Source organism: Notolabrus celidotus, chromosome 13, assembly GCF_009762535.1.
Source record: "Notolabrus celidotus isolate fNotCel1 chromosome 13, fNotCel1.pri, whole genome shotgun sequence".
NCBI lineage: Eukaryota > Metazoa > Chordata > Actinopteri > Labriformes > Labridae > Notolabrus > Notolabrus celidotus.
The window spans coordinates 10,244,872-10,260,445 of NC_048284.1; the positions used below are offsets into that span (position 1 = coordinate 10,244,872).

The following is a 15,574-nucleotide window of genomic DNA, read 5'->3' on the forward strand; positions in this document are numbered from 1 at the left end:
GCTCCATCGTTGCTATCCTCCATTTTTGCAAGGCTACCGTCGTACAGAGTTGTGACGTGTGTCGTTTTAAAGTGACGTGAAAGTATCAAATGTGCATCAAATCCGCCCTGGCCGTTCACACTGAGGTCACATTGAAAAAAATCCAATCTGTATCTGATCCAGGACCACATATGGAAGAGGTCTAAATCTGATTTGAAAAAATCAGATTTGGGCCAGATTTGAGTGTTCACACTGCCTCTTAAAAAATCTGACCTGGTCACTTGACCCCCCAAAAATCGTATTTGGGACACTTTTGCCTGCAGTGTGAACATAGCCCTATTCTACTCATCAACTTTCTCAAGTGCCTTTAAGTTTGCTGTCTCTACTCTGGTTTTATGTATCCATGTTTTTTCCATCTGATGAATGAGCAAATTGTAAACAAAATTTCTACCCAGTCAACCCTATTTAAAAAAACACAAACTCGCCCTCTTGTTACCCGATCATTTTATGTTTATCTTTACTCTGTTGCATGTTTAAGTGTTAGTTTTAAATGTATATGTTTACACAGTAGCATTAAAGAACAGGTCAAGCCACAGTAAAAATAGAACACTGAACTAATGAATAAAGTATGATTCACAAACAAAAGAGTGAGCTGCGATTTACGCTGCACTCGGGCTAAAGAAAGATGACGTCAATGCATTTGTTTTACTTTGTCGATGTACCGAAGCTCAAAAAAGTGGGTGTGAAGGGACACGGACTTGGCTCCAGCAACACCAACGCCACATCTGACACCTGATAAGGAGCCTGAGTGTGGCATGGACACCAACAGGCTCGGAGCCAAAGATACTTTTCATGATGAGGGCTGAGAGTGCTGAGAGGTGAGAGGCATGTGTGGGGAGGGAGGGGAAAGGCTGATGTCTTCACATTAGGCCTATCTGAGGTTTCCTGTGTGTGTCAAGCATCTATTAGAGCAGGGGTTCCCAAACTTTTCAGCCTGCCAGCCTCCCAAAATATAGATGCCAAAGACTTGCGACCCCCTATGTCCTTCAAAGTGATTTAATGTGGCTTCATTTATCTGGTCTGCAGAAATTTAGCCTTCCTATATAAGCATTTGGCTGTGTTTCCTGTGCCATTATGAATTAACCTGCTGCTACTGATGATTTTGATAATTAATTGTTCACTTACTCAGAGTCATCTAGCAAAAAGAAGGGCAGAAAACTCATTACATTTTTTATTTTCAAGGATTTATTTAGCTTCTCTTTCTGTCGATATTTTTTACTATAAATGGATAAAATTGACTATTTTTATTTTTTTATCTTTTTTTTAAGTTATATTTTTTGCCTTTATTTTATAGGACAGCTGAAGAGAGACAGGAAATTTGGGGAGTAGAGAGAAGGGGAAGACATGCAAGAAATGGTCGACCGGCCAGGAATAAAACCAGCAACCCCTGTGACAAGGACTGCAACCTCTGTATGTGGGGCGCTTGGGCCACCAGCGCCCCAAATTGACTATTTTTAGATAACTTTTGTCATTCAACTTTTTTATTGCATTTTTTTTCAGTATTTCTTTGTTCACCAACAGTTAAAAAATTACAAAAAAATACAAAAATAATGATAATAATTAACAAATAATAAAAAACAGGACAAACAAAAAGGAAGATTAACATAAGAAAACAAGGTAAATAAACTAAATTAAAAAAAAATATATATATATATATAATAAAAACAAATAATAATAATAATAAATGAATAGTTTTAGATAACTTAAAAAAAACATTCTGGAAGACATCTCACGACCCCACATCTGTGTCTTGCGACCCCCCAGGGGCATTTATAAAACTGCCTATAGCCTCTTTTTTTCCACATTTTAATGATTTAAATAATTTAAATATTAAGCTAATAAGCCAATGTGTTTAAAGTAAAGCAACAGTGTATATGTGGATGCAAGGAAAAACACCACTCTGTGCCCATGGCTGCATCCTCAGTAAATCCAGCGCTGATGGTTTTATAGTGTTACCAATACTCCTTCCTTCAGTGGTTGTTTTGACCCTTGCTTATTGATTTTTCTCCACAGAAGGAGTCAATGCAGAGATGAGCACTACCGCTGCAGCAAAGAAGGTCATGAAGTTTACAGCCAAACAAGGGAGGGAAGGATTTTCACTACACACACACAAACACACACACAAACACACACACAAACACACACACACAAACAGGAGCAAATGAACAGAAGAGGAGGCAAGAAGCAATCCCATGGGGAGCTGGTTTATTTTTAACACAATAGCCTGGAATAACATTTTAAAACATGATTAGAATCTGCTATTTGGATATGCATGAAGAAATGAATCTGATCTTATAAAGAGAACCTGGAGCTGACGGTTATTTTTTCCTCTCAAATGCAGAAAATCTAACAAAAATAAAGCATCTTGCTTATTTAATTACCTGGTGCATGTGGCTAAAGTGCACACTAAAGATTTATTATCTGCATTGACACAGCCTCAGGCCTTTGGAGGCTGCTAAAGCATCAATACATCATGGGAAATAACAGAGCCAATGACACACAACAGGCACACATAAAAGACTGGAATACAAGACTGAAAGACTGGATGACATGAGGTAGATAAAAATGGATGGGAAGGATTTGATAAAGGGGAAATGACCAAATTGATTAAATAACATGGGTACAATAATAAATCATGATGTTTGTGTGCAGGTTGATCTGTATTTCTAAGCGGTAGTTTTGTCTTTTAAGTAGACTGATCTTGTTCAGATGAATATGATCTTTGTTTCCAGGCTTGTTTGGCCTATATATAATGTTTATATACTATATTGAGATATTGGAAAAAAGCAATACTTGCTGTAGTGTAACATCTTTCATAAGGCAGGCATCTTAGCCCTTCCCTAAAGCAGGCCTGGATTCTGGGAGCATACTGTTCTACCCCTCCAGAACATCACACTCACATTATGCAGGCCTGCATTATGTTCTGTCTCTAAAGTCTCTAAAAGTAGTATGGGAAGTACAGCCTTCAGTTATCAGGCTCCTCTCCTTTAGAATCATCCACCAGTCAGGGTTGAGGAGACAGACACCCTCTCTACATTTAAAAGTAGATTCACAACTTTCCTTTAACAAAAAAAAAAGCTTATAGCTCGGGCTGGCCCAGGCCTGGACCACCACCTTGTTATCCTGCTATAGGCTTAGGGCTGGCTCAGGATTCGACCACCACCCAGTTGTGCCATCATAGGCTTAGGGCTTGCTCCGGCTTGTACCCACACCTCGTTGTGCTGCAAGAGGCTTAGGTCTGGCTGAGGCTTAGGTCTGGCTCAGGCTTGGACCAGCTCCTTGTTATGCTGCTTTAAGCTTAGGGCTCGCTCAGGCCTGGACAACCACCTAGTTGTGCTGCTATAGGCTTAGGCCTGGCTCAGGCTTGGACCAGCTCCTTGTTATGCTGCTTTAAACTTAGGGCTGGCTCCAGCCTGGACCACCACCTCATTGTGCTGCAAGAGGCTTAGGTCTGGCTCAGGCTTGGACCAGCTCCTTGTTATGCTGCTTTAAGCTTAGGGCTGGCTCAGGCCTGGACCTTCACCTAGTTGTGCTGCTTTAGGCTTAGGTCTGACTCAGGCTTGGACCAGCTCCTTGTTATGCTGGTTTAAGCTTAGGGGGCAAGACTATTGGAAGACCTGGCACACTGAGCCCCTGTCTCCCACTTTCTCTCCTCTGTTTGCATATACTGAATCATCCTCTGATTTCCTGAGCTCCCTTGTCTTGTAGGTTCATCTGGATCATTGCTAACCTTTTATAAAGCTGATGCTAATTTTCAACCTACTTTACTCCAACAGCTGTAACTGACACTATCATCCATACCCCTATTAGTATCATCTTTATTGTAACTGCTAATGTTAGACCTTTTGACTTTAACTGTTGTCAATACTAAGATCAGTCCATTATCATTATCTTGCTGTAACTGAAAATAGTACGCACGCTTTTCTATCATTATCGATACTGTTCCCACAAGTTTGTATGACCTGTTGTTGATGTTGATGATGTTGTTGTTGTTGTTGTTGTTGCTGTGTTTGTTGTCTGTCTTGTCATGAGTTGTTTTTGTTTAGTTTTTTATTGTCCTTGTTTTGTGTTTCTGAGTCATTTCCTGTTTTATTTTGTTGAGTCACTTCCTGCCCTTGTGTGCTTCCCTTGTGATTGATTACACTAATTAGTTTCACCTGTGTCTTTTGTCACTCCTGTGTTGATTTCCTCTCTGTTTGTCAGTTCAGTGAGTCTTGTTTGCGTATTTCCTTTGTGTTTTCTCATGTGGATTATACCTGTGGAGTTTCTTTGGACTAAGTTATAAGTAAGTTTCTGTTTATCTCTTGGCTTCTGTTTATTAAACCCCCGTTTATTTTGTCTGCATTTGGGTCCAATCCTTTTCTTTTGCTTTCAAAACATGAGATGTCTGTCTCTATACATCTCTCTATTTCTGTATCTCCCTCTATCCCTCCTTCCAAGTCTAACACTGCTGCAGCAGATGTCTGTCTAACATGAGTCTGGTTCTGCTCGAGGTTTCTGCCTGTTAAAAGGAAGTTTTTTCTTGCTACTGTAACTTGCTAAATACTTTAAAGTGCTCTGCTCATGGTGGATTAAGATACGATAAGAATCTTATCTTGATGTTGGGTCTTTGTAAATAATACAAACAAAGAGTATGGTCTCTTCCTGCTCCTTTTGTTAAGTGTCTTGTCATAAAAAATGTATCAATTGGGGCTACATAAATAAAAACATAAATTATGAATGAGTAATTGAGCTATTGATTGTGAGTGATCAAATATTACATATTGTTGTGGTTGCAGAAGATGCACCACATGAACTTAGCTACCACGAAGCTCTCTTGTGAAGAGCTGTGGCAATTTTATTTGATGCCCCAAAGGCAACCCTTTCAAAAACAAGATAACTAAACTTCTAAACTTAATAAGTAAATAGACATACTGCATCGAAAGTATGCTCCATAAGGAGAGCTTTAGTAAAAGAAAAAGCATTCAGTTTGAATTGTATGACTATGAAATCTTGCACCTACATGGAATCAGTTTTACCATCACAGCTAGTTTGTAATCCATTGATGCAACTCAAACTGCAAACTTTGACTGAAACTTGGACTTTTACCTAACCTTGCAGTGTGCTTAATGTGTATCTATGCTCAGCATTACAACTAAGTCACACTTTGCAGGCTCCCACAGGCAAATAAAGGCAGGAAGGTCAGTGTTCCCATTATTGCTGCTGCTAATCACCACACAGAGGAGGAGCACTAATGTGTGGTTAGAGAGCACTGTCAATATATATACAGTGAAGGTAATGAAGGAAGTGTGTGTGTGCACATAAAACAGAGTGTTTGTGTGTCAGGAGGGAGGCATTAGATTGAGTTGCACTTGTGTATGTATAAGCTGTATTTACACTTGACAATACTGACCCCTACTGTTTTAAAATTGTTCACACACTGCAATGCTGTTTCACTGTCAGGAGTTTTAGCTCATCAGAAATGTTTCTTTTTCGGCTTCAATTTGGTCATGAAGATACAAGTTAGTATGATGATAAATATTCAAATGCAGTGAATACCAGAGCAGTGCAGATGATGTAATTTTTTTTCAGATTACTCTGCCATTACTTTAAGTTTTAGTTCAAGTGAAGACAAGACAGCCTTTGTACAAGGCAAAGTAATGTACAGTTGATGGTTTAAAAATGTCTGCATGGATAAGAGTAAAGAAAGAACAAAAATAACAAATTGCATAAATGTATTTAAAAAAACAGTATGATAAATACTAGAGCACAAACTAGAGGTGACTGATTTACAGAGATAAAAAAATAAATTCAGCCAAATGGTAGTGTCTGTCAGAGGCACACAGTCCTGGAAAAATCTACCAGCTCACATTAGGGAGCTTGAGAACTACTGTACCTTTAAATAAACAGTTAAAGATTTGTTAAAAACAAACCAGTCATGTACTCATGAATAATCTGTTTACTCACTTCATGCCTGTTCCCGGGGGGCTTTGGCCTCACCCTCCATCCTGTTTTTATATTGTCACAAACGTTTTTGTAAAATCTGTTTGTAAGTCAGTTCATGTAGTGGGCTGTTAACTATTTTTTCACATCCTGTAATTTTAAACCGTGTTGTTTTATGTTTTTATGTGAGTACCTGCCTTAGGACTACGGATGAAATTGAGCTATTGTGCTAATTCCGGCATATTAACATTGAGACACACTGTTGAAATGTTGATTTAATGTGCATTGTCCTAATCAAATAAACTCAAATGAAATGAAATGAAATGAAATGAAATATTAGTTAAAATAAAACATTAGGAATGCTGTAACTCTTGCCATCCATTACAACAAAATCAGAGTGTAATCTGTATCACAGGAATTAATTTACAAACCACCATCAGTGTAAAATGCAAGGACACAAGAAATAAGTAAGGAATTGGAAATGATCAGAAAAATATTGTGACGACGTCAGACTGAAACAGAGGGGAGATTAAACACCAATTTTAAGGAATAGTAATATATTGATGGCATCAATTCTGACTCATAGCAAACCTTTAGTCTTCATGCTTTAATTAAATTTTATGATATGCTTCTTTACCTCAGCAGGCTTTGAAATGCAGGACTTCTTCTTGTGCCATTTCATCCCAAAAATGCAAATTTTCAAACTATATGCTGATGACGCAAATATGCCCAACTCCATAAGGTTATTTTTCTGCATTTTCACACCTTTTTTTTTGTATGTGTTTGTGGCTACAGAGTTGCTTAATCATTACCAGTGTCCCCCATACAGAAGCACAACAAACTGCCTAATTAATGGAGCGTCCAACATTCCTGGCTTTTATTCTGGGACACAAAGGCAGCCTTTCTGTGGCTGAGTAATAAATCAGCTGCTGCAGTCAGTCAGTGACGCTCTAACACAATGTAACAGTCATGTTTCTGCAGCGGTCACAGCCTCGATGGCGACGCAACAATCACACGCTTCTGACCTCGTCAGTGTTCTGCTTTTAGGTATTGTTACTCAAACTGTGAAATCAGGCATTAATAGAGGTTAACTGTTAACTAGCAGCAACATCAGCCAATCAGGAAACATCAGGGGAGCTTTTTTTATTTAAATGGAAGAACCTGTCTGCTAGAAAGAAATGTGTTTTACTGAAGTTATTTGCAGATAATTTAAACTCCTCTGTTATAGTCCTTTAGAATCAAGTTAAGAGAAAATAAAACATGTGGCTGTCTGGATGATTTTAGTCTGAATGTTCTCTGAGATAAAGACAAATTCACAACTTTTCACCTTCAGTTTAAGCTTCAGAAGGAAACAAAGCACACTCAGCCACATCTTCACACAGTGGTTCCCATAGGGGTCGGGAGCTCCTTGGGGTGCACGGGATACCTTTCTGAATTTTTTTTTTTTTTTTAAATGTCCAAATTTAGCCAATTTTTTCAAATCTTTAACAAAACAGTAGTTGTATTAAAAAAAAACCACTTTCTTTTTATCCTGCTTCTCTGTCTTGCCACATGATCCCTGAGGTGATTCTAACAGGTTGACAACAGCATCACTTGCAACAGGTACATTTACAGCAGCAGGAAACACAGTAACATGCTCGTATAGGGAGACAAATTGTGTGTGTGTGTGTGTGCCTTGTAAGACAATCTAAATGCTTGCTCAGCACACAGCACAATTTATGTCTCTGTTTAACAGCTGTATAAAACCTAATTTGTCAACTCTGGGCAGTCATGAAGTAATACAATTTAGGTTTTTGTTTTGCAAGAACACATTCTCAAGTAGACACATAACTTAAAATTGTATTAATTAAATAGTAAATCATGGGGTGCTGGTTTTGCTTAGTGATTAAATCATGTGCCCTATGACGTCCTAACTTCATTCTCTATTCCTAGTTTCCTAAACTGTCTCCTTGTCAGGCTTGATTACATCAAGCATAGTAAAAGATGAACTTCTAAAAGGTGTTTGCAGATTTGATATTATTTACTTTGCCTTGAAATGAAAAAACTTAAATACTTAACCTTTTCAGTGCAGTTTTATTTGAGTGAAATGTTGATGAGCAACCTGTCCACTAGGGGGCACTGTCATTCTGTGTTAAAGCCTGAAGGAGGAATATAAATATCTAAATGGTTTACAGGCCATGTAATAAAGGCCTGATAGTTACATGGGACTCTATTAGATTAATTCTCAATTATCTCAATTTGAATCATCGTTTTTATATCATTAGACGTTTTTTGACCTAAAATGATTCCTGTCAATCTCTGGAACACTTCAGCAGCAAATGGAAATTCAAGGGAGAGCTCCTTTGTTACTTAAAAGGAGGAAATTGTAGTAACCACATGTGTTGAGGCTTCACCTGCTGAAACCAGATTCAGCAGATGAATTCTTCATTGTCAACCTAAACGTCCATTTATTTGTCATGTCAATAAGACAAATTGATATCACATACAGGTTTAATACATTAAGTAGTGGTAATAAATATGGCTGCATGGCTTTATTTGATTCTTCACAGGAGAATCGGATCTCATGACTTGGACATGCATTAAAACATAAACTGTTGTGCACATATATTCCAACATACATGTAAAGGACACATGCATTGTGCAACAACAAAACCTATAGGGGATTCTGGATAGTTGGCTTTAGTATGACACTGGTTCAAGCATGAACAGGTCAGTGTGGGCATGAGACATGGCTGAGAGCGAACTTAAGAGACGAGCCTCCTGAAAGAAAAGCAAAACAATGAGGCTGAAAGGCTCCAAAAGGGCCATGAAAAGATGAAGAGAACTCCTATTTTGGGGGAATTCTTGTAATTCATTGTTTGACAATGAAGAATTGATCTCTGGTTTCAGCAGATGAAGCCTCAACACATGTGGTTACTAGAATTTCAACCTTTAAAGTAACAAAGGAGCTCTCCCTTGAATTTTCATTTGCTGCTGAAGTGTTCCAGAGAAGCCACACCTTTCAAATGAAACTTAACTAGGTAACATTAGAAAAACAGTCAATTTGGAATCAGCTTATAAATGTTAAATCTGTTGCCCCTTGTGTTGAACCAAAAGACAATTATTAACTGAACCTGCACCACCCCTCAGCTGTTCAGAGCTTTTTAACAGGTTGTCTATCCCTCTGATTTTCAGAACTCTTTATCGCCACTATCAAGGCACTTTTTGCCATCAGCAGGCTCCCGTTTTATTTTGAAAACTTTAAAAGCCTAAAAGTCTGTTTGAGAGCCACAGTTTGTAGAGAAGATAAACGGTAGAACTATCACAAACTATAAATGACCGAAATAATACTCTCTATCACCTTGAGTTTTTATTAAGAACCTGTTAGTTGAAAAAATATATAAACGAAGTAACCATAAACCAAGATACAATTCTGCCACCAGAGTTTCTTAGGCAAAATAATAGCAATAGTTGTGCTTTGATTACATACTTTGATGATCATGGGAGTAGTTGTTTTTATTGTTTAAAAAACACAATTAATTGAAAAATGCATCTTAGATTTTCACTTGATAATGTATGATGTTGTTTTGTTGATGTCGCCCCCTGAGAGACATAAGCTCTTTAGCCATTTCCAGATTCACAATAAATCTTGAAACATTGTTTTTTAAAGTGCCTGACCACCTTTTAAAAGGAATGCTACAGCTTAGCTAAACCAGTCTGCATCAACATGTTTTATAAGCTTGGTCACTTCTAGGAATGTTCTGGTGCAACTAATTTGCCAGTTGTTTAAATCCAACTAGCTGATGTATAAAGGTAAGAAAACACTCAGATAAAAAGTCAAGATGAAGCAGAATGTATTAAACACGGCTAAACATAGGATTACAGAGTCTGCAGGTAAAATACGTTAAAGAGTTTGCTGAGTACAGCTAACGTTAGAGCTGACAGCACTAGTTCTGGATCCGCTTTGCAGGTCGCACCACATTCACACAACTGTGCCATTTACACAATACTTCAGTCGAGTTATCCAGACACAGCCTTCATTCAACTTTGTCTCCGTTTCCTTCATCAAAATATTCCGGACCACGCCACGCTACAAGACGCCGTCTGCTATCTGTGCTTGTTTACATCTGGATATTAGTTGTCATCAACCAGAGTTAGAGGACTAGCTAGTAACAGTGGGCAGTGCCAGAGCTCAGACACAACATATGCCCTGCATTTCAGACCTACATTAATTAAATACTAAACTTTTTTAACCGACTGGTGTCAACTAGCATGGGTGACAACGTTTAATTGCGTAGACGTCGAAACCAGGGGTGCAGCTCGCTCGGCTGGAAGGGAAGCTTCCACCAAAGCGTCTGCCCCCTGGTGGCTGGCTGCATTATAGGTCAAGAACTCCGTCTCCACCATTCATTTGAATGGGGCTGCAGTCAAACTTTAAAAAGTACACGTTGTACGAATGCTTCTCACATCCGTATGCTGTGGTGATATGTAGTTATTATTTGACTGTTTTGTGTTCAAGGCCTCTTTTTTCTGAAAAGTGCTTTTTTCGTTAGTTATTAGAGTTTAAAAAACAGGGTTTTACTTCCTGTTTGCTTTGATTGACAGCTGCCGTAGAGGGAAACTCCATAGGATCTTGTGACGCTACGCTGTAGGGTGGAGCTCGTTACCGTGGCAACACATATATTACCGTGGCAACCACAGAAATTCTCTACAGCGCAGACTCTGTCCATTTTATATACAGTCTATGGTTGAAATGCGCACATCCCTCGTCATTTTTTACCCAGACCATCATCCAGAAATGTAACTATTCTCTGTTTACTGCAAAATCTCATTTTGCCATAAAGATGATACAGCCCTCAGTAAAAGCTTGCTCTCTTATGTTTGGAACTGTCCATTTGTTAGTGAATATAATTAAAAGTTACTTTTATGTTTTAACACTTCGGCACTTTGTGAAATACATTACCATTATGTGAGAGAATTCAGGGGTTTCATCCAATTCTAGGAGCTATCTGAATGCTACACACAGAAGATTTTGGCTGAACAAACCACCAGATATGTTTCCACTATAATGTAGGAATATCCTGTGTGATAGTGGGTCTCTCTCTGCCCTCAGCTGAGCAGAGTTTGTGACCAAACATTCTGTTGGGAAACACATTTTTCAAGGTCAGTCTTTAGTCTGAGTCTGGGCTGTGTCCTCATGTGTAGCACAAAGTTCACCACTGACTACACTGCACCGCACTTCAAGTTATTAGTACGTGAACGGACAGGGATACGTTTATATTTAATCTAACTACATGCCGCTGACTAAAACTGCTGACTCAACCCCAGAATGAACTTAACTGTGGCCAATAAATCTGTCAAGATGCAACAACTCATAAAACTTGAATATAAACACATAAACTCATCTTGAGTCTCACACCTGCTCAGTAGTCAGGATTTTGTGATTCATTCGTTAACTGAAACTCGAGCAAACCATTAAATGGCTTTCAAGTTTGCTCAGAGGAAACACAGTCACTGGATTTTATGGACTCTACGGTCAGCTTGGCTGTGTAATAAAGAAAGTATCTGAGTCAGCTGAATCTGATTTGAACCCCACAAACGATGTTTCTTCAGGGTCCAGTGTTTTAGTGAAAGAAAATATAACCTTTAATTTTTTTTTTAATTTAACTCAGTCATAGCAAATGAGAATCATTGTTTCATTACCCAAGGTTGAGCCTTCTGTGTCTGTGGAATGAGCAGGTCTTCTAACCATCAACTCACATTGGTTTGTCCCAATGGTTTTTGCCTTTTTTGAAAAAGGACTCCCCTTCCCCTGACCTTTGTTGGTTTTCTGGAGCCCCAGGTTACTATATTTGGCGGCGAGGTTAGCATTGAGGAGGCTAATGTTGAGTATCAAAGCTAAACAGTCTAAGCCCACCTTCAAGTTAGTCAGCTGGCTAATTAGCTAGTAAACAACTACATTTATCATAGAATAAGATTCATTTTGCAGTAGTACCATATCTTAGTGGTTTTCATTCATTTTTTCAAAGAGCTTATTGGTGGCTAAAAATAAATCCATGTCCTATGGTACCTATAGCTGCTAAAATGTGCCAATTAGTGCTATCATATGCGAGATACAATACTAGATTTTCACTTACTGATAAACTTAACCACAGACTTCGTTGGTGGTCTGTTAGTGCAATAAGCTGTGCTGCTGCAGCATTTGTGTGTTTGATATTTGCTTGTAAAAAATTACCAAGGGGCACAAATAACACAAACACCATAGGGCAGATGGCTTGTAGCACCCCTTGTCACTCAGAGTGACACACTCTGTTATGCATTAGTTTAAAAGTTAAGGACATTTGGAGCAGTTAGCTAAAAGTTTAAGCCACTGTGAATGAGCAATCAAAAGTAATGCCTTGAGTGTCCACTAGAGGCTGACTCCAAAAGTATGTAAGTCCCAGTTAGGCCCCATATTAAAGCCCAAACTTTACAGCTGATATAGATTAATATATGTATATATAAACTTTATAAATTAGGCAGGGATAAAGCTTTTATTTCACTTAAAGTATTGCTGTAGAGTTGGAAATTTTAAGATTGGGACTGAATCACTTTTGGAGACAGCCTTCAGTGGACACTCACAAAATTGCATTTCTTTTTTACTCTTTCACATTGGCTTAATTTTTTTGCTCCTCAGTTGAGGCTGGCTTGGTGTGACAATCACCCACAGGAGGCATACCCTTTACTTTCTCTAGAGCTAATTATTATTTATTAATTTGAAGCTTTTAAAAAACTAGGTGAGGTGAGGTACTACCTGCTTTGAATATTCTCTCTCATAGCTGAATCCCTCTAAATAATAATAAATAAATCTCACTGCTTCTTTTACGTGTGATGATTTGTGTTTTTAAGGCTAACAAGTCTGTCATTGGATCAGAATGAAAATGGAAGTGACTTTTTTTGGATAAAGGAGCAATAGTACTTATTTCAACATATTGCAGACAAATAAACTCTTGGACCTGCAGTTATTGCCCATAAAACTAGAATCAACACTTTGAAGCCAGTAAAGCCTGTAGATATGATCTACAGAATAAAAACGCTTGGTTTTTTAAATGTTGAATAATAGTGAGGGTTCAGGGGTCGCTTTATTTTTTTTCCTCCCAGATGGTTTTAATTGCTTTTTAGAAGAGCAGCATTACTCCCACATCACAACGTGTACTAGGGGAGAATGCCAGGCACGGCGCTCTCTGGCAATAAATAACCTCTTCAGCCTGTTACAGGAAACCAGCAGCAAAACACACATACACACACACACACACTCTGTCTCTCTTTATCACACACATCTAAATGTCTCACACACACTCATCAACCTTTTCTTTTCAGCCAGGTCTCACCTCCTTCCTCTATTATTACTTTCTTTGCCATTTCCTTCTGTTATATTAATACACAGGTACCCTAGTCCAGACACACACTCAGCTTGACACCCCAGCCAAAAGAAGGTTTCTTTTTCTAACTATGCACTATGAAGTCTATCCTGTATCTGAATGTAGTGTAACTGTACAGATCAGGGACTGTATATATATATTAAAAAAAGCACCATGTATTTCCTCCTCCTCTCACTGAAGAGAAGCCTCAATATTGCAGACATTGTATTCATGATGTCACCTGGAGCTGGAGTCTGCTTAGTAGAGCTGCCAGTAGAGATGTGGTATCCAACCACTTTTGCTAACCGTACCACACATTCAAGTTAAAACAGGAAAGATATATAACATCTGGATAGGCTATAGCAGTACAGCTTTTTTTGTGTTGGATTGAAGCAGATGCTCAAAGTTCAGGTGTAATGTATAATGAATGCAAGTTAGAATCCTGACAGGGTGAGCAGGTAGAGGGGGGTCTGTCTTATCCTGAAGGAGTCTAATTCGCATCACCACCCGTTCACTGTACATTATCCTGCTTATTACCTTGCTACCAACAAAAGACACAAATATTAACTCTAATGACGATTTATTTTGATTTTTTAATTATTTTTTTATACAGCTAGAAAAAATAGTATAATATCAGGGTAACGTTAGATTATTAGAATTCTTATTTGTTATAATTATCATTCAGCTGGACATTGCCATTGCAAGCAACGTTACACAAGGTGAACAGGACTTCTTATGAGTCAGTTGACACCAAGCTGCAACCTCTGGGTTTTATGACCTTCACTGCAGTCAGTCAGCAGAGGAAGCTCTAGATGTTTTGGCTTCACTTTTGAGTTCATGTTGTTGTATGGGCTAGCTCATAAAGAGTTCTTTAGTAGTGATGTGTCATGATCAAAAGCTGCAGCTCTGAGAGACGATGCTTTATAGAAGAAGCCGGCTCGCATCGAGAGAGAGCCGGCTCCCAGTTTTTCCTTTCGCTGCTTAGCTCTCACAGTGCTCAGCCCCAGCTCTGCTCACAGCAGAACTTTGTTTTGATTGGTCAGCATGGCGGCCATGCGGCCAATCAAATGTGAATATATAGGATATAGGTGATGGAGGGAAGGCTGTGTATTGTGGCTACATCTGTTCCTTCTGAGAGAGTCTTCTCGAAGACATGGCAAATACTCACTGAGAGGAGAAATCAGATCAGTCCATCCAAGATGAGGCATCTGATTTTTCTCAATGCCAACCTGCACTGAGGACATTAATAATGTTTGCTGGAGTTTGGTTCTGGTTCTGTTTGCTGGACTTTGGTTCTGGTTCTGTTTGCTTGAGTTGGTTCTGGTTCTGTTTGCTTGAGTTTGGTTCTGGTTCTGATTCTGGTTCTGTTTGCTTGAGTTTGGATCTGGTTCTGGTTCTGTTTGCTTGACTTGGTTCTGCTTCTGTTTGCTTGAGTTTGGTTCTGGTTCTGGTTCTAGTTCTGTTTGATTGAGTTTGGTTCTGATTCTGTTTGCTTGAGTTTGGTTCTAGTTGCTTGAGTTTGGTTCTGGTTCTGTTTGCTTGAGTTTGGTTCTGGTTCTGTTTGCTTGAGTTGGTTCTGGTTCTGTTTGCTTGAGTTGGTTCCTGTTCTGTTTGCTTGAGTTGGTTCTGGTTCTGGTTCCTTTTGCTTGAGTTTAGTTTTGGTTCTGTTTGGTGGATATGTTTGCAGTTTTTTGTTAAATTGTGCGATAAAAAAGTTTGATTCAAATATTAAACATAAGTTAGAATGGTTTTGTAACAGAATATATGCACACAATTGGGCAATTATAAGGCTTCTCATAAAAACACTTTATGTAAAACCATTATTTTTTGAAAAGTTAAGGTAAAATATACGTCTACAAAAGATCCTAAATTAAGAGCCGCTCGGGAGTCGAAAGAGCCGGCTCTCTGAAAAGAGCCGAACTTCCCATCACTATTGTTTATGTTTAAAAAAATTAATTCTGTAATATGATTTAAGATTTTCTGAATGCGTTGGTAATACTCAAACTTGACAAAAGTTTTTGCTGCACTCTTTCTTATTGAACCAAGGTCTTCACATCTGTGCTTATTATCAGGAAACAAATAAATTTGCATGTAAATGTTTTAACATCTGTATTATGTCATCCACTCTTTAATGTCACCTTTAAAAGTCTTGGTGATGTTTGTTGTTTTTTTTAATCAAACTTGGGTTAAAATACACAAACGTGATCTGATCCAGCCACGAAGCAGCTGTTAGT

At 38.5% G+C, this 15,574-nt stretch overlaps 1 protein-coding gene across 1 annotated transcript in view; it reads left to right on the forward strand.

Annotated features, from left to right (window-relative positions):
- Positions 1–4,208: 4,208 nt before the first annotated feature.
- The window catches only part of esr2a (estrogen receptor 2a), a 57,113-nt gene continuing 45,747 nt past the window's right edge, over positions 4,209–15,574 (forward strand). The window contains exon 1 of the mRNA XM_034699053.1: positions 4,209–4,324. The gene's annotated coding sequence lies outside the window, so the exon portion shown is untranslated. The remainder of the gene's footprint in view (positions 4,325–15,574) is intronic.